Source organism: Giraffa tippelskirchi, chromosome 6 (assembly GCF_054371585.1).
Source record: "Giraffa tippelskirchi isolate mGirTip1 chromosome 6, T2T-mGirTip1v1.2.pri, whole genome shotgun sequence".
In the NCBI taxonomy this organism is placed as follows: domain Eukaryota; kingdom Metazoa; phylum Chordata; class Mammalia; order Artiodactyla; family Giraffidae; genus Giraffa; species Giraffa tippelskirchi.
Genome location: NC_137280.1, coordinates 31,086,464 through 31,111,961, shown reverse-complemented (window position 1 = coordinate 31,111,961; position 25,498 = coordinate 31,086,464). Strand labels below are relative to the sequence as shown.

The 25,498-nt window shown below is 40.4% G+C and overlaps 1 long non-coding RNA gene across 2 annotated transcripts in view; it reads left to right on the top strand.

Moving 5' to 3' along the window:
- LOC145511652 (uncharacterized) overlaps positions 1-25,498 on the top strand; it is a 450,792-nt gene that overhangs the window by 123,249 nt on the left and 302,045 nt on the right. The window contains exon 2 of one of the 2 annotated variants that reach the window (XR_014058028.1): positions 3,041-3,126. This is a non-coding gene — a long non-coding RNA (uncharacterized LOC145511652). Of the gene's footprint in view, positions 1-3,040; positions 4,861-25,498 lie in introns of those variants that run through there. The other variant, XR_014058030.1, reaches the window with a different exon arrangement.

The window sequence follows — 25,498 nt, the reverse complement described above, 5'->3', positions numbered from 1 at the left end:
TTACTGTAAATTTGCACTGATTCATTTCTACTTATTTTTTTCCCTGTGGTTCATTTACTCCTCCCTTTCCCTTCCCCCCTTCTTCTTCCTCTTCTTACTGCTTTCTTAAGGGCCAAATAGATTATTTGTGAAACTGTAATTGGCCCAGGATTCATCTGAGATTCTCAAGAAAATGAATCTACTTTGCATGAATTTTAAAAGGTATTTTCAGGCAAAGCTGTGAAAAACTTGGCTGAATTATCTAATTTTAATATTTTGGCACATTTCACAAGCAAATAAAGGTCTCATTTTCATATACACAGAGTCTCTCTATATAAAATTCTACTTGTCTGTATATAGACACACATATGTGTATATCTATAAATGTATGTGTAATAACTGAAACTTTATTCTGGCAAGTAGTAGTATGCATAATATACTATAAGAGCAGTATTGCAAAGCCAGCTAATGTTTATTCTTGAATAAATCTGTGCAAAAGCAGCCAGTTATCTCTTTGGGTTAAAAAACATTGACATGTGTTTAAGATGACCAAAACAATCGTTCTTTAGAGAGGAAAGAGCCCAAGGAACAAATATGTACAGGACAGAAATATTCACTGTAGCTCCATAGTTTACAGTTTTGGAATATCTAGCAGGTTATAGTTTATTAACTTTGGGAAAAGTTGGAGAGGAATTTGGCAGTTATCTGATGGAGCAGGTTTTGTGACTTCTCTATAAAAGTAAAGAAACTTCCATTTGATATATTGCTCATTTCTTTGTTGATTTTACTGAAGCTATTATTTATCTAATCTCCACAGAATAGTTTCCATTTAAGAGTAAAAAACTTGAAGAATTTTATTCATATTTACCTTTTTTCTTTCTTGCCTTACCTTATTTAAAAGTCACCACAAGTCAGCCACTATATTTCACAAAATATTTTCTTTAGTTCAGAGGGTTCCCCATGAAACAAGCATGATTAGAATCATCAATATACCAAAGATATGAGCATAATTCTACCCTTGGTGATAAGTGGTAATTTTAGTTCTGTTTTCTTTATAACAGAGAAGGCAATGGCACCCCACTCCAGTACTCTTGCCTGGAAAATCCCATGGACGGAGGAGCCTGGTGGGCTACAGTCCATGGGGTCGCTAAGAGTCGGACACGACTGAGCGACTTCACTTTCACTTTTCCCTTTCATGCACTGGAGAAGGAAATGGCAACCCACTCCAGTGTTCTTGCCTGGAGAATCCTAGGACGGCAGAGCCTGGTGAGCTGCCGTCTATGGGGTCGCACAGAGTCGGACACAACCGAAGCGACTTAGCAGTTAGCAGTTAGCAGTTTCTTTATAACATGGCTGTTAAATAATATGAATACCTTGTAATCAACATGGTACTTTGGTAAATCTGAAGTCAAGTTTTTCTCCCCATGGGCAGAAATCGCCCATTTTTTTTTTTTTAGGGTTAAAGGGCTGTTCAATCAGGGATACTTTGTTGATATTTGTGAGGTTTGGGGGACACTGAGGAATATTCTAGAAACTTAGGTTTGTGGTGAGGTCTTGAAAGTAAGATTTAGGGATAAGCCATGCCCTGAGCCTCGCTTTGGTTGGGATCAACCATTGTCCAGACGTAAAGTCATCTGGTGAAGGCTGTGGTCAGAGCAGCAGTGGAGCCGGGTGGGGAGAAGGACACTGTCTGTCCATTGCATGAAAATGACCGGCTTCCCTACACCACCCTTTCCTGGTCCCTCAACTTAGGTGGGGGAGTTTCTCCTCCTATGGATGAGTTCCTTCTCTGTACTGATGCTCTGTAATCTGCACTTTGCCCTAAGAACTGATTAGATAAAGAAAAATACTTAGACTGAACATTTTCCCACACATGACTAGTACATTTAAAAAATCCTCTGAGTGATAGGGACCTTGCCAAAGGAAGTCACTTTCCCACAGAGTGAAGTCAGTAGATCCTGCTACAGCTTCATTATGATAAACAAATTGGAGTGCCTCAGTCATGGGGCACAGAGAGGACATGGCAGTTCCACTGTCACTCTTGTATTATATCAATATAACAGGCAAGCAACAATTGTAAGGAAGACAGAAACTGATCTGAGTGTGAACAAGGCTCACCACTTCTTGGAGCTTGCTGATGATGGCTTCATTTAGGTTTCAAAGGCAGAGATGAGTTCCAGCCACAGCTGCCTGCCTTTGCTCCTGAGTTCTGTGGAGTGAAAACAGTTCAGCCACCACTCTCACCAGTGGGCAAATGGCTCAGAACTAGGAAGGAAGTTTGGCAGTGGTGAAACATGCAGGGAGAAATTAATAAAAGAGCGAATCAGTGAGCCACATGGGTCAGTGGGAGGTTGGAAAGAAGATGAGGATAAAGAAATTGAGGGCAAGTTCATTCATTCATTTAATCAGCAGTCATTCAGTAAGCTATTCCTGAGGTTATCAGACAGCAGTGAGGATGGCCAGTTCAGAGACAAATTACATGGATCTAGCCCTTTTGGAAATCAATCTGGTGGCTTTAGTGGGAAAAATGAGTAGGTTGAAAGAAGACTGGCAAATATCAAAAATGGCAATATAATGTGGATGGGAGCTATGCTGGGGCTTTTCAGGGTGGCAGAGATGATGCAAATCAGTGGGTGATTGAAACTAGTTCCCAAAAGGGATGACGTCTAAGCTGACTTCAGCTGAGGTCAGGTGAAGGGTGATGGTGGTGGAGTCAGGGGAAAAAGAACACAGCATCATTTATTGAAAACTCACGACATAACAGGCAATATGCTAAGCATTTTATATACATGATCTCATTTAGTCTTTATAGTAACACACATAACACAGGTATCACACATCCCATTTTACAGAAACAAAATTGGGTGTAAATATTTGAGGAACTTGCCCAAGTTCACACAGAAAGTAAGGAAGGTCTGGTTGCAAAGTATGTGCCCTTCACATGATGTCATTATACAGAGGCCAGAAATGTGATATAAAGAAAATAATAGAAAGGAAGTGACCAGCATATTAGGTGTTTTGATTCCTTCTTGCCTGACTTTCACCTTCTAATCTGTTCTAGCTCCACACAATTTCCCCCGGATCCTGCGTTGCTGTAGAAGCCACCACATTATGGATCTGTGTGGGCAGTGGTCTCCAAACTGACATGTGAGTGTTTATTTAAACATTGTATACATATTCCCTGGATTACGTATTACATATGCTTTAAAACATAGGCAAAAGTGAAAAAAAAATGTTTAAAGGATATGATCAAACATACCCATTCTCAGGTTTTTTTAACACATCACCTGCTAGAGTAAATGGATTCATTTGCAGACTCTACTCTAGACCACTCTAGACAGATCCTATTGCTTCTTTTATCTCTACTGAGACCTTCCTTCTCTTTTAACAAAGGTACGGTTACTTTTATTTGCAAAATAATATGGGCTTGAAAACTGTGAAAATGATAATAAACATAAAGCATAAATCTCTTAACCTGACTTAACCAAAGTCCAGTAATAACTAGCTTGGCCAAGGTAATTTACAGGAATAAATCTGGAATAAAGATTCTAGAACCTTATTCCTTTTCTGAATTTTAGACTCTTTGATAGATAGGGTGGAGGGAAGGAAAAACTACAGATGGTGGAGGTCTCATCAGTTATACCAGCTATGCCTGTCTAGGACACTTACTTTCAGTTAACACTTGTGTGTTCTGCAAATGTTTTGAGATCTATACTTGTTTTCTTTACTCTTGGTTTTCTAAGTTCCTCTTGAAAAATTCCATTATAATCTTGCTAAAATTAATAGCAGAGGGAATTTCTTCTACCATGATCAGCAGGGGATGACATTGACTGTGCTGATAGCAGCAGCCACTTTGGTTCAAGATGGCAGGAACTATAGGCAGAATTGGAGCAGACTCAAGCAGGCAAAACCTGAGTGAGGGCGTGAAGCAAGGTGATATGGCCACAGGGCTTTCTCTCTAAGGGTCCTAATTTTGTCAGAAATCCTGGTTCATCCTTGTTCATCAGTTTGCATTTAGTGCCTCCCTAATTATCCCCCATAATTTCTGGAAGGCAGCATGTGTATGTTGGTCACTCAGTCGTGTCTGATTTTTTGCAACCCCATAGGCTGTAGCCCGTCAGGCTTCTCTGTCCATGGAATTCTCTAGGCAAGAATACTGGAGTGGGTTGCCATTCGCTTCTCCGGAGGATTTTCCGAACCCAGGGATCAAACCCTGTTCTCCTGCATTGCAGGCAAATTCTTTACCATCTGAGCTACCAGGGGAGCCCCGGAAGGCAGCTTAGTGGAAAGATAAAAATTTAGATTTCGATTCTAAGAAAGTGTTTTTGTTGTTGTTGTTGAAATTGTAATTGAAGAAATTCACTTGATAGTTTTTCATTATTAGGCAGTTAAGAACATATAAACAAAGCTGAGGATCAGAAAATTCTAAAGCAATCATTATTAAAATGAACAAAGATGTTTATGAAATCAGACAAGCAGTTAGAGGGAGTGAAATGATTAGTTCTCTGCACGTGTAGTCATCTTTTATATTTGAGGATGAAGAAGCAGATGGTCTTGTTATCAGTTTGCGTATTTGTCTGAAAAAAAGCAAACACCACAGGTGTAAGACCCACATTCCTTTCCACATGGCAAGCGTGTAAGAGTCTGGCTCTGAGTTTGCGATTATAGATGCTGCTTACAGAGCTTGACATCATTTCACTGGATCCCAGAGTGCACCGAATCTTTGAGCAAGAAACCGCCCCACTTCTAGTAGCCACACTCTGTATTCATTTGTCCAAGAACTTGTTGATGTTGCCCTTAGAGGAGTCCTTTAATAATTATTTGGCTTTATTGATTTATCAGGAATGATTACATTGCCAGCCACTGTGCAAGACACCCACTTGTATCGACAACTTTTTTAGTGAAGATAAATAAGCACACATAAACCTTGATTATTACATTTGTATATCCACCAAAGGCTATATTTGTATATCCAGTATTTGTGTATCCACCAAATATGATTTTTATACATCATATGCAAATACTTTTAGAAGAGAGTTTTATAAGATGACACCCCATAAATATAATTCAAACTCAGACGTCAGAAGCACAATACCTGAGATTTGGAACAATGAGTGGATTCTTCTGTAAGGAAAGTATACAAGATGGCTGCCCATATGCCAAATCCAACTGGCTGATGTATTTTTCTTTGTGTGTGTACATGTTAAGTCACCTCAATCGTGTCTGACTCTGTGCGACCCTGTGGACTGCAGATTCCTAAGCTCTTCTGTCCATGGGATTCTCCAGGCAAGAATACTGGAGTGGGTGGCCATTTCCTTCTCCAAGTGTGTGTGTGTGTGTGTGTGGGGGTTATCTTGAGTATTTGTAGACAGAACATTCTCTAGTTTTCTACAGTCTTATCAATCAGCCTTTGTTTTAAATTTTTATTTATTTAGCTGCATCGTGTCTTAGTTGCAGCATGCAGGATCTTTGTTGCATCACGCAGGACTATCAATCACTTTTATCTTATTCCTGCTTGGTTCACATGTTTACATTAGTTCACTGGTCTATGGGTCTTCAACTCTGTCAGTTCTGATAGACACAGCAGTTGGCAGGAAGGAATAGGAAAAAGCAATAGGAACAAATAGGAAGAGTAAAAGAGAGGGCTGGACCTGCATGTAGAGGATTATGTAATGCAGAGGACAGGGAAGCCCAGGCTGAGTGCTCTCTCTAGGACAGATTCCCCTCGAACAATACGGGGCATCACTATGGGGAGAGAGGAAGAGACTAGAGAGACAGTTACTGATACCTGTTAGGTATCACAGTCCAGACATTTAACCCTCATTATCCCTTTTAATAAACCTAAAAATCTCCCACCAACTGGGTATTCATATAATGAAGTTACAGTCAAAGATGAGGTTAAGTAATTTGCCCATGATCATGAGAACTAGCAAAATTGGGGTCTCAAACCCAGGACTGTGTGACTCCAAGTCTGACATATTCCCACTTTTCTACAACACTGACGATCATACACTATACACACAGACACACGCACGCACACACATAAATGTATGAAAGTGAAAGTGTAGTCAGTCAGCGGTGTCTGACTCTTTGCGACCCCATGGACTGTAGCACACCAGGCTCCTCTGTCCATGGGATTTCTCAGGCAAGAATACTGGAGCTGGTTGCCGTTTCTTCCTCCAGGCCATCTTCCCAACCCAGAGATTGAGCCTGAGTCTCTTGCACTGGCAGGTGGATTCTTTACCACTGAGCCACCTGGGAAGCTCGTATTTAGCCACTAAGAATATGAACCCCTTAGACATAGATCTACAGGTCAAAGAGCAGATCTATATGAGTTTGAGAGAGGGTTACTCAACATCTACAACATGAAGCCATCCCAGACTGAAATTACAGGTCGAATCCATAGTATATCCCTGATTCTGATTTTTAATCTAAAAACAAAAGATGAAGCAGCAGAGGAGATAGGTCATGGCTTTGATTGAAGTATTTTCTCAGAAAAGCTGCTGATAGTTTAAGAGTGGAAAAATGGTCTTTGAGTGATCTAACCTAGGTTGTCAGGGACAGAGAGAATGAGAGAATTAGTTACTCATATCAAAACATCAATGTAGGGGAGAGGATGTCTGACAAAAAAATCCAGAGAGAAATGTTTTTAAAAATGAGAAAAAAATAGGCTCCATTAATAAAACCATAGGATGATAAAATTATGTCTAAAATCACAAAGATAGAGAACTTCCTTTTAATGCATGGTTAATAAGGCACTGTGATAAAGAAACATGTAAACAATTAGGAAATAATTGAGCACCTGTAAAAGTAGCTCTTGATAAAAGGTACTTAAAAAGCCCACTTAGCGTGTATGGACATATGTACAAGCGGGACATATGTGTTTCTATAAAGATGTTGGTGACAACAGTAGTTAACAGTGGTTGTGGGCCTCTGAGGACTATTATGAAAATCCATAAGAAGTGGGAAGTGGTAGCGAGTTTGTTTTACTGGTGGGCTTTATAGTAGCCCAGGAACCCATGAAAAGCCTGTTTTCCATCAGGCATTCCTTCTGATAAGTTAAATGACTTGAGTAACCCACTTGTGCTGGATAGTCTCTGCTTGCCCCTCCAGATCCGCTTTCCACCTCCTTCCCCCAGCTTTGTGCCCTGGGAGCCTGGCCTGTCTGAACAGCATCTGATAGCTTGCTTTCTGGCTTCTAGGGCTTGCCCCGTGGAGGCAGCCTTGGAAAAGGAGAGGGCAGGAGAATGTGTTCAGGGATTTGATTCCTCTGGTTGCCGTCTCCTGGGTTATCCATTCTTTGTTTCTCTACCAGGGACCTCAGTTTCTGTGTATGAAGGAGAGGATGGTGGTTTTCATAGCTGTAAACAAGTTCATGCCACCACCCAAGGGTGGCACAAGCTCCTGGCTATTGAGAGTTCCTGTGGGCTTCACATTAATTCTTCCTGCATCTTTGCATCACATCCCTTTCTCAAAGTGCTCCTCAAGTTCCCTGTTGGAGTATGCCTTGAGAGTGCCTGTTTCCTGACTGATACATCACTGAGCTTCAACTTTGACCTTTGTACACTGGGTTTTTGAAGGTCAGGTGACTTTATGAAGTTCTTCCAAAGGCTTACAGAAATAGTTTTAAGTAGCATTTCAAATTAGAGTAAGTAAAGTATTACAAATGATATTAACCAAAATGCAAATATGGAAATTGCTTTAAATGAGAAGAAAGAAAAGCCATAGGAGTGTTTATATTAGAGTGTCTGCAGAATGGACTGTCACAGGAAGACCCCAGGAGGACTCCAGTGGCAGAATTTTCCTGATCCCATTAGTTCTCTTTTCATGGATTAATGTTGGGTTGGCCAAGAGAAGGCTCAGGGTCAGGCTTCAAGGTCATGCCATGGGATAAGACCAAAAGTAAGATTCTGGTGAAAAAACTGCAAATAACTCACACTTCTTATGAATTGTGGTAAGACCCTGTGTGTGTGCAAAATGTGTATGCTCAGTCTCTTTAGTCATATCTGATTCTTTGTGACCCCATGGACTGTAGTCCGCCAGGCTCCTCTGTCCATGGGATTTTCCCAGCAAGAATGATGGAGTGGGTTGCCATGCTCTCCTCCAGAGGATCTTCCTGACTCAGGGATTGAACCCATGTCTCCTGTGTCTCCTGCTTGTAGGTGGATTCTTTACTCCTGAGCCAGTGGGGAAGTCCCCTGTGTGCATAAAGAAAGTCTTATTTTGGAAATATTTTTCATCTAAAGGCATCCCTAGAAAAGGCCTTAAAAGTATGTCTCAGTATCAGGTCAACACACTCAAGTTCATTCCTCATTGAAGAGCCCGGCTGAAAAACTGCATTCATTTTCACATGGGGTGGACCATGGTGACCTCAGATTGTCTTCAGTTGCTTTCATTCAGCAAGGTTCCAAAAGCTTTCCACCTGAAACAGGAGAATGGGGAACACACAGGTTTTTTGAGGTGAAACAACTTCAGAACCAAGGCCAGCTGTTTAAGGGCACATCACAGATCACAGCGCTGCTCAACGAGAGAGAAATGAGGTCTGGAAAGAAGAGTCCCCTCCTTTCCCAACCTCTGGAGCTGTAGACAGGATCAGAAGAAGACAGCATCTTATGAACACTTAACTGGTCCTTGGCCAGAGCACCTGGGCCTATACCTCTTTTCAGTGCTTTGGGTCACTACAGTAAACCTCATGGATTGCCACTTCCCTTTCTCTCTTCCCTCAGCCCCAGTGTAATGCAGTGTTAGTTGCTCAGTCATGTCCAACTCTTTGCAACCCCATGGAGTACAGCCCACCAGGCTCCTCTGTCCATGGAATGCTCCAGGCAAGAATCCTGGAGTGGGTTGCCATTTCCTCTTCCAAGGGATCTTCTGGACCCAGGGATCAAACCCAGGTCTCCTGCATTTCAGGCAGATTCTTTACCGTCTGAGCCCAAATTAGGGAAGCCCAAATTACCGTCAGCCCCGGGGAAGACCTCAATTCTGGCCACTCCCATTACATCACAGGGTGACCCCTGGGTTTTGTTTACATATAAGGCCGCATGTTTAATATGCTGAGCTCTGTGTAAAGCTCTCACTAGGAATCATTAAACATAAAATGTCAATTTCTCTAGTTTAAAGGCAGCCATAAAAAGGAAAAATCCAGTTGTGTTTTGAATGCGCTGAGTGAAGTTGCTTCCCCAGGCAAAGAATTTCAAAGTCTCAAGATTTTCAATCAACTATTTCAATAATAGTTTAATTATTGCAACATGTAGGAAGGCTCCTGGAGAAGCAATCCATCAGTGTTACGAGATGGCCCGAGTCAGGCAAGGCCTCATTAGCTTCCACCATTTTTCACACAACAGGGAGGCCAGTGGGCAGACATTAAAATTCTAGGGCTCATTCCAAAAGAATCATAATAAGATATATCCTCTGGGAGCCTTAAATTCAATGCCTTCCTCAAGGGAACAGGGGGCAGACAAGGGAGAGAAAATTTGTAAAGGTTTTTAGGTCTTAAAAACACAAACTATATGAATAATAGTATCAATATTGGGAACCACGTGTGTGTGTATGCTAAGTCTCTTCAGTTGTGTCTGACTCTTCGTGACCCCATGGCCTGTAGCCCACCAGGCTCCTCTGTCCTTGAGATTCTCTAGGCAAGAATGCTGGAGTGGGTTGCCATGCCCTTCTCCAGGGGATCTTCCCCACCCAGGAACTGATCCCACATCTCCTACATTACAGGCAGATTCTTTACCGCTGAGCCACAGGGGAAGCCCATTGGGAATCATACAATCCCATATATCCTTTTTTTTTTTTCTTTCTCTTCTGGTGAAACAAGGGCATAAAAAGGCAGAGAAATTGCTAGTTATCGAACAGAAATAGTGTTAGATCCAGCATTTCCTTCTCAGAGGCAGTGTTAGCTCTGCATCTTTCCAAGTCTTGCTGGCTTGACAGAATGCTGCTAAGAAATGAACAGTCTGTATGCAGGCAATGCTCTAGCTATAATCTTGCATTTAGTAGGAAAATAAGAAATCGCTGTTGCATGATTTGGTAGCCTCTGCCGTAGTATCGTATTACTGAAAAACATGGTATAGTTTCCTTTTCATAGCCCCAAATTGTCTTGTTTAACAATTTAAGGAGGAATTTAAACTAGGTCTTAACTCAAAGTTAAAACAAATATTAACCTAGTTATGATTTAAAGCCAAATAATCTGTCCTAATGCATTTCCCTTGTGGGGAGGTACAGGGCAATTTAAAGACATCTTACAAAAATAATAAATTCTACCTAAGGGAAACGGAAATCTACGATTCTTTTAAAAAGTGATTCCCATTTCCAAGGAGCTGAGTGATGGAGTCTCCCTTTGGCAGACTCCATTAGCGGCAGGACCTGACATGGTAGAAGCAACCCAACAGAATATGTATATATCTTGTTCTGCTGTAATCTGAGATTTTTTTTTTTTTTTTTTGTCTTTGAACAATAAGCGAATCAAGTCACGACTGAATGGATATATTGCTCTGGTATTTTAATGTATTACAATTTATGGCAGTGTTTACTTCAGCCCTTGGCTTGCTGACACTAAAATTATCTTAAAGAGGAATTATAAAATTAGATTAGATATACTTCAACAAGTTTATCTCTAACAATAAATATATACAAATTCTGAAATGAAATACCCTGCAATTTTCAGCCAGTGCTTAAAGTAATTACACATTCTGTGGTGATAACACATTCCTTTTTTTTTATTGTGCCACAAGCTGGTGAGATACCTCTACAGCGCATGTTAATGTTAATTAGCAGATAAAGTGTAAATGTGAGGGAGCCTCAAATTCTGTTACTTTGCCAGTTTGCTCCTGATTGGAAATTGTGGGCCGAATCTCCTCTCATTCCGGCTTGGTCTATTCAGGCATCGCCTGAGCTGTCTTTCTGCAGCGTGTTTTAATCCATCAGATCTGTTCGCCGTTGAATGCCTCACTGTTTGTTTTCAATTCAGCAGACTCAAACAGTTTCCTCTATAACTGCCTTTTATAATCAATCATAGGAGAATTTCGATTCTGCAGAACAATAGGTGGGAATGACATGTTTATGCCACGCTCCCTCATCCCTGTCGAAGAGGTGTTTTTGTTTAGCTGCTAATAAAGTGGCATTTTGAAACATGTTCCCAAACCAAGAAGGAGGGAGGGAGATTGTGTACAAGCTTTGTTTCCACTTTTGCGTCCGGAGCCCTCGGCCTGGAGGGACGTGCTCAGTGAGTCCAGTTACAATGAGCCTTCAGAGGGATGCTAATATTTGGGGGGAGGGGGGTGTCCACCCTGTCCTCTAAGGTTGCAGAGACCAAAAAGGTGTGGTCGGCAGTTTCCAGAGTTCAAGTTCAAGTTCACACTTAAGAATTACTTATCTGTAGATTCTATGCGAAGCTTTAGGCACATCCCATGACCTCTGCCTCTCTTCCGGCCCAACTCTACCTTTGAAGTTGTGGGAGATCCTGCAGGAGGAGTTTTCGCTTTGAGCTGTTGGGCTACAGCAAATACCTTTGGGTTTCATCAATTAGAATATGCTCATCAAGGCACTTCCACACTTTTTTATTTCTACCCGCCTTTTTGATTTCTACCTCTACACCAACCAGTCCATAAAAAAACTCCCCTGCCATTTCCACCGTCTGTGTATCCTCAACTCTGTCCATGTCTGCTAGATGCCTATTGAATTCTAACTGACCGTGTGTGAACCACCAGGGTCCCAACCATGAGCATGATGAGTCCATCAGGCACAAAAGACCTAGAAGAAGAAGTGGTTCAGGAACATTTGGAATTCACTAGTGTGTGTGTTAGAGAGCACTGCCACTTCTTCCATGTCTGGGTAACAATGGGTAAGGGTTACCAAAATGATATGATTGCCTCTCAAATTAACTATGATGTTAAATATTTCTGCATGATAATAAAAATAATTTTGTTGCACCATGATGTTTGCATTAGTCAGCTCAGGTTGCCATAACAAAATACCATAGATTGAGTGGCTTACACAATGGAAATTAGTTTTCTCATTAATTTCTGGAGCCTGAGAAGTCCAAAATCAAAATGTCTGCAGATTTGGTATCCGGTGAGTTCCCTCTTCCTGGTTTGTAGTTAACCACCTTCTTGCTATGTCCTTACATAATGGGGGTGAGGAAATGAAGGAAGTGGGGTGAGGGGGGAGAGAGAACTCAGAGGGTACTCTCATGTCTCTCTCTCTCTCTTTGTAATAAGGACACTAATCCTATCTGATCAGAACCTTACCATTATGATCTTCTTTAACCCTGATTACCTTCAGAAAGGCCCAACCCGAAATACAGTCACACTACAGAAACATCAGTATATAAATTTTGGGGGGAATGCAGATATTCAGCTCAAAACAATGTTTCTTTAAGCACCAAAAGCACAGAGGAAATAGATATTAATACAGACCCCGAATCCAAAAATCTATTTTTCTGGACATGCGGTGAGATGTTTAATAGTTTGGAGTTATGTTTCTACTTTTACTAAATTTTAAAGGAAAGAACACTAAATTTTATCTTTATTAAAGTTATAATGTCTTTTAAAGAAGATTTTTGAAAATATAGTCAAGAAAAAGGAAGAAAAAATTATCTCTAGAAAACTTGGCACCTAAAGAGATTAACTGCTAAGATTTTGGTGAATATTTTTCTAGAATTTTCCTGTTCAAACATACACATGTGGACATACACACACACACATACTATGCGTTCTGTCTTTAGCTATGGATTCATGTTGCATTTGCATTTTAGAAATCTGCTCTTTCCCTCTACCAATATATCTTGAATATTTTTCCATGTCATTAAATGTTCTTTTATAACATGTGTTTCCATTTTTTTTTAATGAAAAAAAAGTGGTTTCTGCTGTAGGATTTCATGGTCAACTTGTTTAAATTTATGGCAAGAACATTTTTAATTGAAAGTGTATCAGAATGACATGCCCAGTCCTGGAGAGGAAGTAGAGCAGTGGGGAGAGAAGGAGTGTAACCCGAGGACCTGGAAACACACAGAGGACCAATCACTGAGCAAGTCAATACTCTGAGATGTACAAAAGTCACTGTGCCCCAGTTTCCAGCAGAATTCATCCCATCTCTTGAAGACATTATTTGCAACATGCCTGGAACTCAATAAACTTTGTGTTCACTGATGGGATATGAAGTTGATTTAATAACCAAGGATCTGGCAATTGACTCAGCTGGCGTAAAAAAAGCTGATCCTGTAGTATAACAAATGTGTGAATCTGTTGGATTATATGGGAAAGTAGCAATCAGCTGCTGCTTAAATACTTGTAGGGATTACTTGCCATCTCTTAAAATCAGTTTCATAAAATCACCTTGTAAATTTACTTTCTGAACAGCCCCCTGTGTGTTTGATGCAAGAACGTTGATTCTGTGATGGACTAGAAATGACTTGGTAGGAATGTCAGTAACAAGAGAACAGACAAATTGAGGCTAAGGCTATCTTTTGGTTTAGAAAGTGTGAATAAAGACATTAAAATGTAGGCAAAAGAGGAAACCAGAGGTGAAGGAAGAACCGGAAGTCTGGTTAGTATAATTTAGGAAAGATGACACCCAATGAGATCTCCAGTCATGTGTCTGGAATATCTTATCCATTTGGCAGGGGTCAAATTCTTCTGAGACCATGACAGATGGTGCACGTTCAGCAGAGAGAAGAGTCTGAAATGGTGAAGAGTCTGCAAACCGTGATATATTAACAACATTTGAAGAGCTGTGTGCATTTAGTAGGTAGAAAGGAGAGCTATAGTCAGCTACAGGTACTTAGTTTGAGGTCTGATGACATGTGTGCATACATTTATTCTGTGTTACAAGGGATGGCTCAGGAGTTTGTCACGTTGATGTGGTGCTGGCTGGTAACCGTTCTAGGGTGTTTGAGGCAGGTTGGCATTGTGGCTTGTTGCGGTTGAAGGTCTATGTGTGTGTTAGTCGCTCAGTGTGTGTGTGCGTTAGTCACTCAGTTGTGTCTGACTCTTTGTGACCTCATGGACTGTAACCCATCAGGCTCCTCTGTCCATGAAATTCTCCAAGCAAGAGTACTGGAGGGGGTTGCCATTCCCTTCTCCAGGCAGAAGATCTCTAATATTCCTTTTAATTGGAGGTTTCCAGGGCCTCACCTTCCTGCAGATTAGCTAAAAGTTCTTTGGTAGAGATGGATATGAAAGTCGCTCAGTCATGTCCGACTCTTTGCGACCCCATGGACTATATAGTCCATGGAATTCTCCAGGCCAGAATACTGGAGTGGATAGCCTTTCCCTTCTCTAGGATCTTCCCAACCCTGGAATTGAACCCAGGTCTCCTGCATTGCAGGCAGATTTTTTACCAGCTGAGCCACAAGAGAAGCCCAACAAGCCACCAAAAGTTAGGGCTCTTCTTGCATAGTAGGGAGCAGTTGCTGGGGGAACGGTGCCAGTCAGAGGCTCTGTCTGCCATTTCCCTTTTAGGTGTGGCCACATGCACTTCTCACCAATGGAAGGAGACCAGAAAGGATGGTGTTCACTTCTGGGTCAGGGTCAGGGTTTTTAAGATACAGCCTGGGCTTCTTTGTTTTCCATTTGCCTGTCTGCCAGTTGAATGCAGAATCCTGCAAGGCCCAGGGGATGGTAAACTACAGATGGAGGGAGCAGGTCTCAATCACCTTCATCATTGAGTAAAACTACCCACCCATCAGAAACACCAGCTCTGGACTGTGATGTGGGAAATCAGCTTTTCAAGTGTTAAGCTGTTAAAACTGGGGGGTTTATTTGTTTCAGAAGCCCACCTAATGCTTTCATCTGGGCCAATTCTGGGTGGGCTCCTGTACAAACAAGGATAAAGAAAACAGATCAGGCTTCAAATAGAATAACTATGGAATTAGCATGGGGATTGTACCTGGACCACTGAACATAAAGAACTTTTCCTAGGGCCAGAGGGAGATGGGGAAGATGAAATAGTGATAATAATAATAATAATATAATTTATCAGAATTCTTTAATATATAAATAAATTTAATTATTATTATTATTATCAGTTAGTATGTGCCAGCACTCTACTCTGTAAATTACATTTGGTCCTCACAATAACTCTATGAGGTTACCAATCCTTTCCCCATGACAAAAATGAGGAAACTGAGATTCAGAGAGGTTACAGAACTTGCTCAAGGTCACTCAGCAAGTATGTGTCTAAAGCAGGATTTGAATGGAGTCTATATAATGGCACCATTAAATTCTGAGCCTGTGACTTAAAGAAGAAAAATCCTTTTAAATCCTGAGGTTACACTAGCTCTGGAGGGAGAAAAACAAGCAGGAACCTTTCTGTTTTGCAGAGATATTGGAACTCTATGCCATGGTGCATCATCCAATCTCTTCAGCTAGTGTAAGACTGCTTGCTTTTCTGGTTTTCTTAAATTAAACATGGCTCCTTCAGAGCATCCTAGGGGCACATGAAATGCAACTTAAACTGGAGCTTTGCAGTGCCTCTAGAAGGGAACTTATCTGGATTTCTTTCACTGAATAGAAAGTGTAGCTCTCAGTCAGAAACTCTGCCTCTCACTGCTGAGGATTCCACACAGAATCCATTCACCTGACTCTTCACTATATGTCTTAAACCTGGAAGAGTGATTCTCTTTGTGTGTTGAATTGTGATGAACCATACAACTCATGTTTGTGTCTGTAGTACTGTAAACCTGTGATGTATCTTTGGCTTCAAAAGTTCTCTTTGCTGTCCGCCTGAAACTACCACAACATTGTTCATTGGCTATGCTCCAGTATGAAATAAAAAGTTTAGGAAAAAAAAGCCCAGATGAAAGGACCCTTTTCTTACCTACATTTTACTGGCTGTTTCTCATCATTTAACTGTCTGGATTCTCATCTCAGATATATAGATTGGGTCATTTTGTTATTTTGTTCCTGGATTATACCAGGCACTGGAGTAATCTGTATAAATTTGCTGCTGAATCAAACTGAAATTTCCTGGATCTGAAAAGGCATAGGAACCTACATACTTAATAAGCTTCTTATGCATATAAAAATTTGAGAATAGTGCTTTAGACGATTGTAGAAAACATATTTCTATAAAATCTGAGTCTTTCTGCTTAAACATACAATGTGATATTTTCTGAGCATCTTTCTAATGATTGAGTGAATGCTTCTATTACATTTACCAGGTCTAGAGCTCTGTTCTAGGAGCTCGAGATTAAACACTCTTGAAGCTTTTAGTCTACTTTGAGAAACAAAGCCAGCATTTATAGTGCAGTGCAGTAAATTATTGCTATGTTTTGCTCTAGTCAATCTAGTAAGTTCCTTGATTTCTGCCACAGTACCCTGACTTCCTAGTTAAATTTTCCATTACAGATAAAGTGTTGGTCGCTCAGGCATGTCTGACTCTTTGCAACTCCATGGACAGTAGCCCACCAGGCTCCTCTGTCCATGGAATTCTCCAGGCAAGAATACTGGAGTGCGTTGCCACCCCTTTCTCCAGGGGATCTTCCTGACCCAGGAATCAAAATCGGGTCTCCTGCATTTGCAGGCAGATTGTTCATCATCTGAGTCACCAGGGAAGACTTTAGAGGGGTGAGTATTATCTCAGAAATCTTTTGCAGGGTTTTTCAACCTTGGATGTCTGTTAATGTCACCTGGTGAAAACAGAGAATCTTAATACAGCCTGGACGGATTGAATCTGAGTCTCTGGGTTGGGATCAGTGTTTTTCCTCAGGTTTTACTTTCAGTTTCAGTCTTAGCAGGCGGTTTCTCTCAGCCTTCCCGAGGATCTGTGCTTTGGGCGCTATGAGGGTGCCTGTTTCCCAGAACAATCCAAGATCAGCGGACCAGGATTTTCATTCAGATCTGATATAAGGCCACATACTTGGCTTCCCATCTGGGATGCAAGATTCAACTCTAATTAGGCTTCCCCCACGTCCGCTATTGTATCTTCTTGTAATTATAACAAGTTGGCACGGTTTGAGTTTGGGCAAACCCATGAGTGATGTGGGCCTGTTTTCTGACATTTAAGTTAGAAAAATAAATTTACCGAGAACAGAATGGAGGGGCTACCAGAGAGCCTTGGACCGAATGGTCTATCTTTAGAAACATCATTTCCTATTTGTTTGTATAAAGCATTTCAGGAAGTCTTAGGTGTTGGGATGATGAGAGAGGTGTAAAGCAGTTCCACCAGCCACCCACAGGTAAGATGTTAATTACGCTGGGTGAGAGCCCAACACCAGTTGAAAACTAGATCCGTGAACACGAAGACGGGTGATTTTCCACTGAGAAAATATTTTTTCCATTCTGGGGGTTGGGCTGCTGACCCGAGACAGTGATTTAATAGTAGAGCCATTGAGCAGATCCTCCATCTCCTCTTTGCCCAGGACTTTGTCAAAGTCTAGGCTAAGCCGAGTGACAGAGACTCTGGCTCGGAAATGCAGGCTCTAACGTTCTCCATTGTTTGCGCCTTCCTCCAGATGCCGGTCCACTTCGGCCTGGGTGGTCCAAGCTTGTGCTGCAGGCAGCTGCGGAGGTTCCAGCAGGCTGCAAGCCTCTGACGCAACCTTCCTTGTGAGGACTGATTGGCCAAGAGCTGGCAGCCAGCCACGGGTGCTTCTTTTTTTTTTTTTTCCTTCGCAGCGTTTGCACTTTTATGTCTAAGCTGCTACCTCTGCTGAGCTGAATGGAAGCAAAGTGTTTGAGCTTTATTTTCTAAACTGAGAAAGGTTTGTGAGAAGTGGATTTCTAGTAGAAGAGGATGACAGTTTATTATTTTTTTGGTAGGCATTTATAGATTCAGGTATCCCAACATTTAGGGATTTTTAAATTTCTACTTTTGCTTCTTAGAGTATCACTGATTAAAATGATCTAAAGGATAATACAAGGAGGCACTTTGCTAGTTATCTTTTGCCTTCTGCATCACTGGTAGAAGACTCAAACATAAATGGAGGACTTAATTTAAAGGGAGCCCCACTTTGTTTTCAGGGACAAATCAAAATGATCACCCCATTGTCTTGTCTTTACAGGCTTCCATTATCCATTGAGGATATTTGGACTTGAACCAAGGGAGGAAGAAATTGCTTTTTGTTGAGTGGCATCCATGTTCCTAGCACTTTCAATGATCTGGACCAGCTAATGCTCCCAGCAGTCCCATAAGGCAGGCACATGTCCTGATTTGACAGCAGAGGGAATTCAAGCTCAGAGAGGTTAAGCAACGTGGTAAATATTACAATATAGGGATGCCAGGAACTAACCCTAGTTACTGAGATTCCAAAGTCCATGCTTTACCATTGTCTTCGTTTACCTCCTTGGCCCAGTTGAATTGGCAGCTGCTAATTTGCGAGGCCGGGGCTCAATCCTAGAATCAATTGAAATAGAAGGACTGCTTTGAACCAGGAGCACTTATTGTCTTCTTCACCACCAAAGGGTGGAATTGAGTTATATGAAAGAGGTGAAAGTGTTAGTCACTCAGTTGTGTCCAACTCTTTGCTACCCCATAAACTGTAGCCTGCCAGGCTCCTCTGTCCATGGGATTCTCCAGGCAAGAATACTGAAGTGGGTAGCCATTCCCTTCTCCAGGGGATCTTCCTGACCCAGGGATCAAATCCAGATCTCCTGCATTGTAGGCAGATTCTGTACAGTCTGAGCCACCAGGGAAGCCCTATGAGAGTTATACATGTAGTCACACACACACATATATAAAATATATAGTAGATTCTCAGTAATTTCTAATCAATTAAACACTTTTTAAAAAAACCTGAACTCTTACAATCGTGTTCTTTAAGGATATAAAATTTGATCTCAATTATGCTGTTTTTTCTTTTATATTCTCTGAATTATACTTTGAGGAAAATGAGAGGCCCTATTGTCTGGTTCTAAGTGATATAGTGAACGTCAGCAACTTAAGCCCTTTTTGCTGCCCATGAGGAAACCAACTATTGGACACGTGCCTCTAGGGGAAAAACACAAGTAGTGTCTCACCTGATTCAGAAAGCCTTGTCTTGATATTCAGAAGCAAACTGGTGAAGTCCAGGCACTGTCATATTTGGTGAGCTCTGTTAAAATGCAAAACTTATTTAAGGAGACACTGCTTACACTAGAAATGCCAATAGCCGATGGATTTGAGGCCAAGTTTGTCAAGATGCAATGTTTTCCTGCCTTATTTTATGGAAATGCATTATACCACATGTCTCAAGGATTGCAGAATCTATGATGGCATTGGATGCCTAAATTATATCAAACTGCTCTGGCCTAAGAAGATTTACTTAGTGGAAAGTACAAGATAGGAGAGTAATTTAAATTATTAGTCTTTTTTGAGAAGCAAAATAATCAGTCCCTTTGTATGGTATTTTTCTTTTGATTAATCTCATGAAATATGAAAAGGTAGTTATGGTAAAGATACTTTTGCAATTCCTTGAGACTACTTCTAACCTCCTTTTATAAACTATTTTTTTGCAAGAATACTTAAGAGATTATATAGGAGTACCTTTATAATAATAATAATAATACCAAACAAAAGATCTTTTTTGTATCAATTACCATTATCAAAAAGAACTTTATCTGAATTATTTCAGAGGCGGATATTTTAAATCTACATCAGTGTGAATATTGCATTTTGAGAGGCTTAAGATCACACACCCAGGAAGACACAGAAATGGGTTTTGAGTTCAGGTTTATCTGAGAACCAAGATAATGGCAGGCCCTTATCTGCTGGAAGCACTGCTTCCGGTGATGGAATGAAAACTTTTTGGTTAGTGTGATATCCTTACTATTGTCCTTCCTGAAGTATCAGCATGCTTCTGGTTAATAGGAACTACATTTCTCTAAACATTAATTAGTTTTGTACTTATTAGTTAAATACTTGGCTCTGCATACCAAGGGAGGCTGTTTAGATAGGGACACACTATTGTGTTTGGCAGAGGACAAGCAGATCCAGGAACCCAAATAACACTTGGTAAAGGTATGATTAGATCTTAGGCCAACTAGGCAATACAGGCCATATATTTAGGGAGGGGAGCTATGGTGACCAGAACCCAATATAAGATGTCCTAATTCATGACTAACAATGTGACATGACTTGAGATTGTTTTATGGAGAGTTTTCTTTCTTGTGTTGAAGTTTGGTCTAATTCTGTATGATATTGGGTCAAATTTCAATATATGTAGAATGACATGGTAAAGAAGAATGGGGAGTCCAGAGTAAAACTACCTGAGTTTGAATTTTAGTTCCATCATTTACTATTTGAGCACATTCCTTTAACTCTCCCTGTCTGGGTTTTCTCATCTATAAATAATGTCCATCTCACAGAGTAAATGGGAAGGTGAATGTGAGATGATCTTGGCAGGTATTTTTGCCTAACACAGGGCAAGTATCAATGAAAGTTGACAATAATTGTTAAAACTATATTTCTTTATTATTATAGTTGCAGAGAGTGTCAGATGAATATGGTGATTCCAAAGTCAGCTGGATGTTTCTAAGCATTATCATCACCAGATGTGGGAAGCTTAACAAATGATTTTTATCCACTATAGAGAAATGTCAAAGAACCAGAGTCTGGCATGAACTTCCTGCTTCTCTTACAGGAGCTAAAAACTGGACCCGTTGTGGCTTACTCTCCAATTTGCATTTCCTGACAGATTGGGTGTGTCGGAAACTATGTCTTCCTGTGTTTCTCCCTTATTCTCCTGCTATGACCAAACTCACAACCTTTCTAACACCAGATGTGTAGGGTTTTTTTTCCCACACCAAGCAATTCGCTCTGATACCAACTGGATGTGCTACAAGTCAATTCAATTCTGACACTAACCAGAGTTAGTACAGACCCCACAGGTGAAAGGATTAGCCCCATGAGGCCACCCCTCACTTCAGATACCAATCCCAAATCACCAAGTTACCCACCACTTCTGTTCAACTTGGCTACAAATTTGAGATTCCTCTGACCGACCTCCTTGAATTTGATCACAATCTTCCCTCAATTTCTGCAAGGAGTTGGTTCTAGGAATCCCTGTGGATACCGAAATTTGTGGGTGCTCAAGACTCGTGTATAAAATGGCATAGTATTTTCATATAATCTATGCATATCCTCTCCCATGCTTTAGATGGTCTCTAGAATACTTTTCAATGTAAATACTATGTAAATAGTTGTAAATACAATGTAAATGTATGTAAATAATTGCCAGGCATAGAGACCAATGTGTGTATGTTTGTGTGCACTTAGTTGCTTAGCCATGTCTGACTCTTTGTGACCCCATGGACTATAGCCCACAAGTCTCCTCTGTCACTGAGATTTTCCAGGTAAGAATAGTGGAGCAGTTTGCCATTTCCTTCTCCAGGGGATTTTCCTGACCCAGGGATCAAACGTGTGTCTCTTATGTTTCCTGAATTACCAGGTGGATTCTTTACCACTGCGCCACCTGTGAAGCCCAGAGAGACCAATGTATTAATTTTTTTCTAATTATTTTACACTGGGTCAGGCTCTTTTCTAGTATTAGTAGCAGACTGAAATTCTGTATTCAGTTTCCAGTTCTCTGTTATCCACTTTGCCTTACTTCCTGTTGCCATGCTGTTGTGTCTCTAGTTCATCTTATATGTATATTCATTCTCAGTGGTGTCAGATATTTGTTCCTTTTTGACACCAACATAGCACACACCTTACTGTGGATGTATAATGACTTATCGCACAGTCAGAGAAGTTGCTTACCAAAGCAACTTGTTTCTTGTATTTTCCATAACCTAGTTTAATTCCGTATTCAAAATGCTTTATTTTACTCTGTCAGGATGCTTTCTTTCTTCCATGCACAAATCCATTTTAGGGTCATTTCGTGCATTTTGGAGAGCCATAAATAGATTAAAAAATGTTCAGTAGAATTTCATTTATTTTGATTCTTTGAAAATTGAGCAGCACTAATTCTTCAGCAGTTTCCAGACTTGAAGTATAGCGCTTAAAAATAATTTTTCTAAAAGTACTTTATATAAAAAAAATAAGTAAATAAAAATACTTTATAATTTGGACCTGTCTGGTTAATACATGGTTCCTTTCCTTTTTTTCCCCCCTTCATTTGAGTTAATATAATTTATTTTATGTCTGCTTTGATGACAGAAACATATATGTTAAAAGATATTATATTATCCCTCCTTATATTTTATTAGTGTTCAGTTCAGTTCAGTCGCTCAGTCGTGTCCGACTCTTTGTGACCCCATGAATCGCAGCACGCCAGGCCTCCCTGTCCATCACCAACTCCCGGAGTTTACCCAAACCCATGTCCATCGAGTCAGTGATGCCATCCAACCATCTCATCCTCTGTCGTCCCCTTCTCCTTCTGCCCCCAATCCTTCCCAGCATTAGGGTCTTTTCCAATGAGTCAACTCTTCGCATGAGGTGGCCGAAGTATTGGAGTTTCAGCTTCAACATCAGTGCTTCCAATGAACACCTAGGACTGATCTACTTTAGGATGGACTGGTTGGATCTTCTTGATAATTATCACCGGCATATATATAGAAAACATAGCTTGCAAGTGTATTTGCCTGTGATGTTGTTATTTCCATTTAGCAGATGGGGAAATGATATTAAGTGAGAAAAGACTTGCAAATGGCAAGGTAGTCATGTCAAAGTGCTAACTCCAAAATATTGGATTGGCCAAAAAGTTCATTTGGGTTTTTCTATAACATTTTATGGAAAAACCTGAACAAATTTTTGGCCAACCCAATACATTCTTTTTTCAAAATACCACATTGCTTTTTTGAGAGTTGCTGTAGTTACATATAAGTAAAAACAGGTGAATCTTATGGAGAACTATGAAATCAAGATGACCCATTTATCTGACTCCTTCCTTCATAAACATGTAACATGCGTTATGGAGCTCACATTGCATATGGCGCCAAGTATATATGTAACCATGTATATAAGGTTAGTTATAACCTTGCTTTTATACTCTTAAGATTGAGTGCTTCTTAATTTCTCCTCCCCCTTCCTTTGGTTTGATATAGTGGAGATCAGAGAAATTGTAGTCTGTGACCTCCTGTGACTTTGAACAATTTTCTTGACTTTTCTGAACTTATTTTCCTTTTTGGATATGATGCACAGTGAGTAGCCATGAGGATTTGATACAGTATATAAAATGCCATGGAATGTGCCATACAAAAGTCATTTAATATTATTATTACATTCTATTGTATATCACCTATGGGGTCAATTTATAAGAATTTGGAATTAATTTGGCTTCCCAGGTGGTACAAGTGGTAAAGAATCTGCCTGCCAAGGTAGGAGACACAGGAGATGCAGGTTTAATCCCTGAGTCAGGAAGATCACCTGGATAAAAAAATGGCAACCCACTCTAGTATTCTTGCCTGGGAAATTCCATGGACAGAGGAGTCTGTTGGGCCCCAGTCCATGGGGTAACAAAGAGTCAGACACGACTGAGCATGCACATGCTATGGAATTAATAATTTTTATGTTAACCGTAGAATAATTCATTATTCTTTACCAGCTGAGCCACAGGGGAAGCCCAAGAATACTGGAGCGGATAGCCTATCCCTTCTGCAGCAGATCTTCCCGACCCAGGAATTGAACTGGGGTCTCCTGTGTTGCAGGTGGATTCTTTACCAACTGAACTATCAGGGAAGCCCAATCACAGAATAATTCATTGTATTATTTAAAGTTTGAATATCATTCTAGAGCTTTTGGCTTAAAGAAATCAGAGAGGCCTTCCAGTGAGCTATTTAATTAGTTGACTAATCCCTTAAAAACTATCATCTGTATTTTAGTTTAAATGAAGAAACGGAGCTCAGAGAAGTGAATGATTTGAAGTTACAGAGCAAGAAAGTGAGAGAAAACAAACTTAGGTCTTCTGATTCCAGATTAGTGGGCAACATCCTTTTGAAATAAGTGTGGATTTGGAAAGCATGTGGTACTCACTACATAACCTGGTTCAGAGGTAACTCAGTTAACATGTTGATAATCAGGCATTTTACACCTATTCCCAGGGTGGTGGGTCTCGTAGGTGTCCCACAAAGAAGGCTATTATTCTAGAGACAAAACAATTTCCCAGATACATTAACCTAGACACTCTGGTCCACTCTTAGCCACTGTAATTACTTCCTGAGAATCAATTCCTGATATCAAAGGGTATCCTAAACCTAGACACCAATTATCTGAAGATGATGTAAGCAGTGTTAGCACCTTTCTTTTCATATTTAGAATACAGAAGTGGTTTCACATAGAATTCATACAACTAGCCTGAAATAAACTTTTGGATTCATCCATCAAAATTCACCCATGTATGGAAACTGTTTATGCAGGTGACCCAAGGATTTGACACAAATAGCTTTAGGAATCACAATGCAGAAACTCTCATGCATGATTAGTCATTCTTTGTGTTTTCGACAAATAAATAGAAAGTAATGCCCATTTGATTCTGTTTATTTTGAGGCCAGATTGATAAACCTGATAAGAAAGAAGGGATTTATTTAATAACATTCAGGAGCTTGGTGCTGTTTCACCAAAGTTGTTTAGCACTTCTTACTTGTTGTAAGATTTGTTTGTATCTTGGGAGTCCTCTTTTCAGCATTCTTGGAAACTGATTCTGTTACCACCACACTGATCTCCCTTAATGATGGTGATGAATGTTTATTCATGACATCCATCACTGGCTTTAAAATTTTCATAAGAGCTATGTTTGGTATTACATGTGTCTTGAATGTGTCAGAATTAAATGTAAGAGGCATACAAAATAAGAGTGATAAACTTTTAAAATGGTGATTATTATCAATGGCTTCAGTCTTTTAGACAGTTCTGTAAAAAGTTTGTCTTGACAGGTGAAATTCCAGTCAACTGAAAAAGGTGATCTTTTAACTCAGGTACTGTGGGACATATCTTAAAGGGTTTTTTTCCCTCCACAAATCTTTGCAAAGATTGTGAGTCTGCATAGGGGAGAGAAATATCTCCATAGAAAACATGTTCAAATGACAGATTTTTATGGTCTAGACATTCCAGAATTTCATAAGATTTACAAGGCTCCAGTAAAATGTGGTAGAAAAACTCATAAAACTCCAGTGGCTTGAAATGAAACATTTTCATGGAGTGGAAATCAACCTGCTTTGATTAAAACACAGTTCAAAGTGAAGTAAACCACCGTGATGTAACAGATTTAGTTAAAATAGTGCCTTTTCAACATCTTCCACCATCCCTTTCCATTTCCTTCTCATCAGTGGAAAATGGACTAGAAAGAAGTTGGGGACACGCTCAGTTGCTCAGTCGTGTCCGACTCGGTATGACCCTATGGGCTGTGGCCCGCCAGGCTCCTCTGTCCATGGGATTTTCCAGGCAAGAATACTGGAGTGAGTTGCCATTTTGTCCTCCAGGGGATCGTCCTAACCCAGGGATTGAACCCACGTCTCCAGCATTGGCAGGTGGATTCTTTACCACTGAGCCACTTGGGAATCCTGTATGAAGATGTTGATAAGTATTTATTTATTACTGTTATGATCCTGAAACGGTGTCCTTGTTATTAGGAAGGAATATTGCTTCCCAGAAATGGTATCTTGTC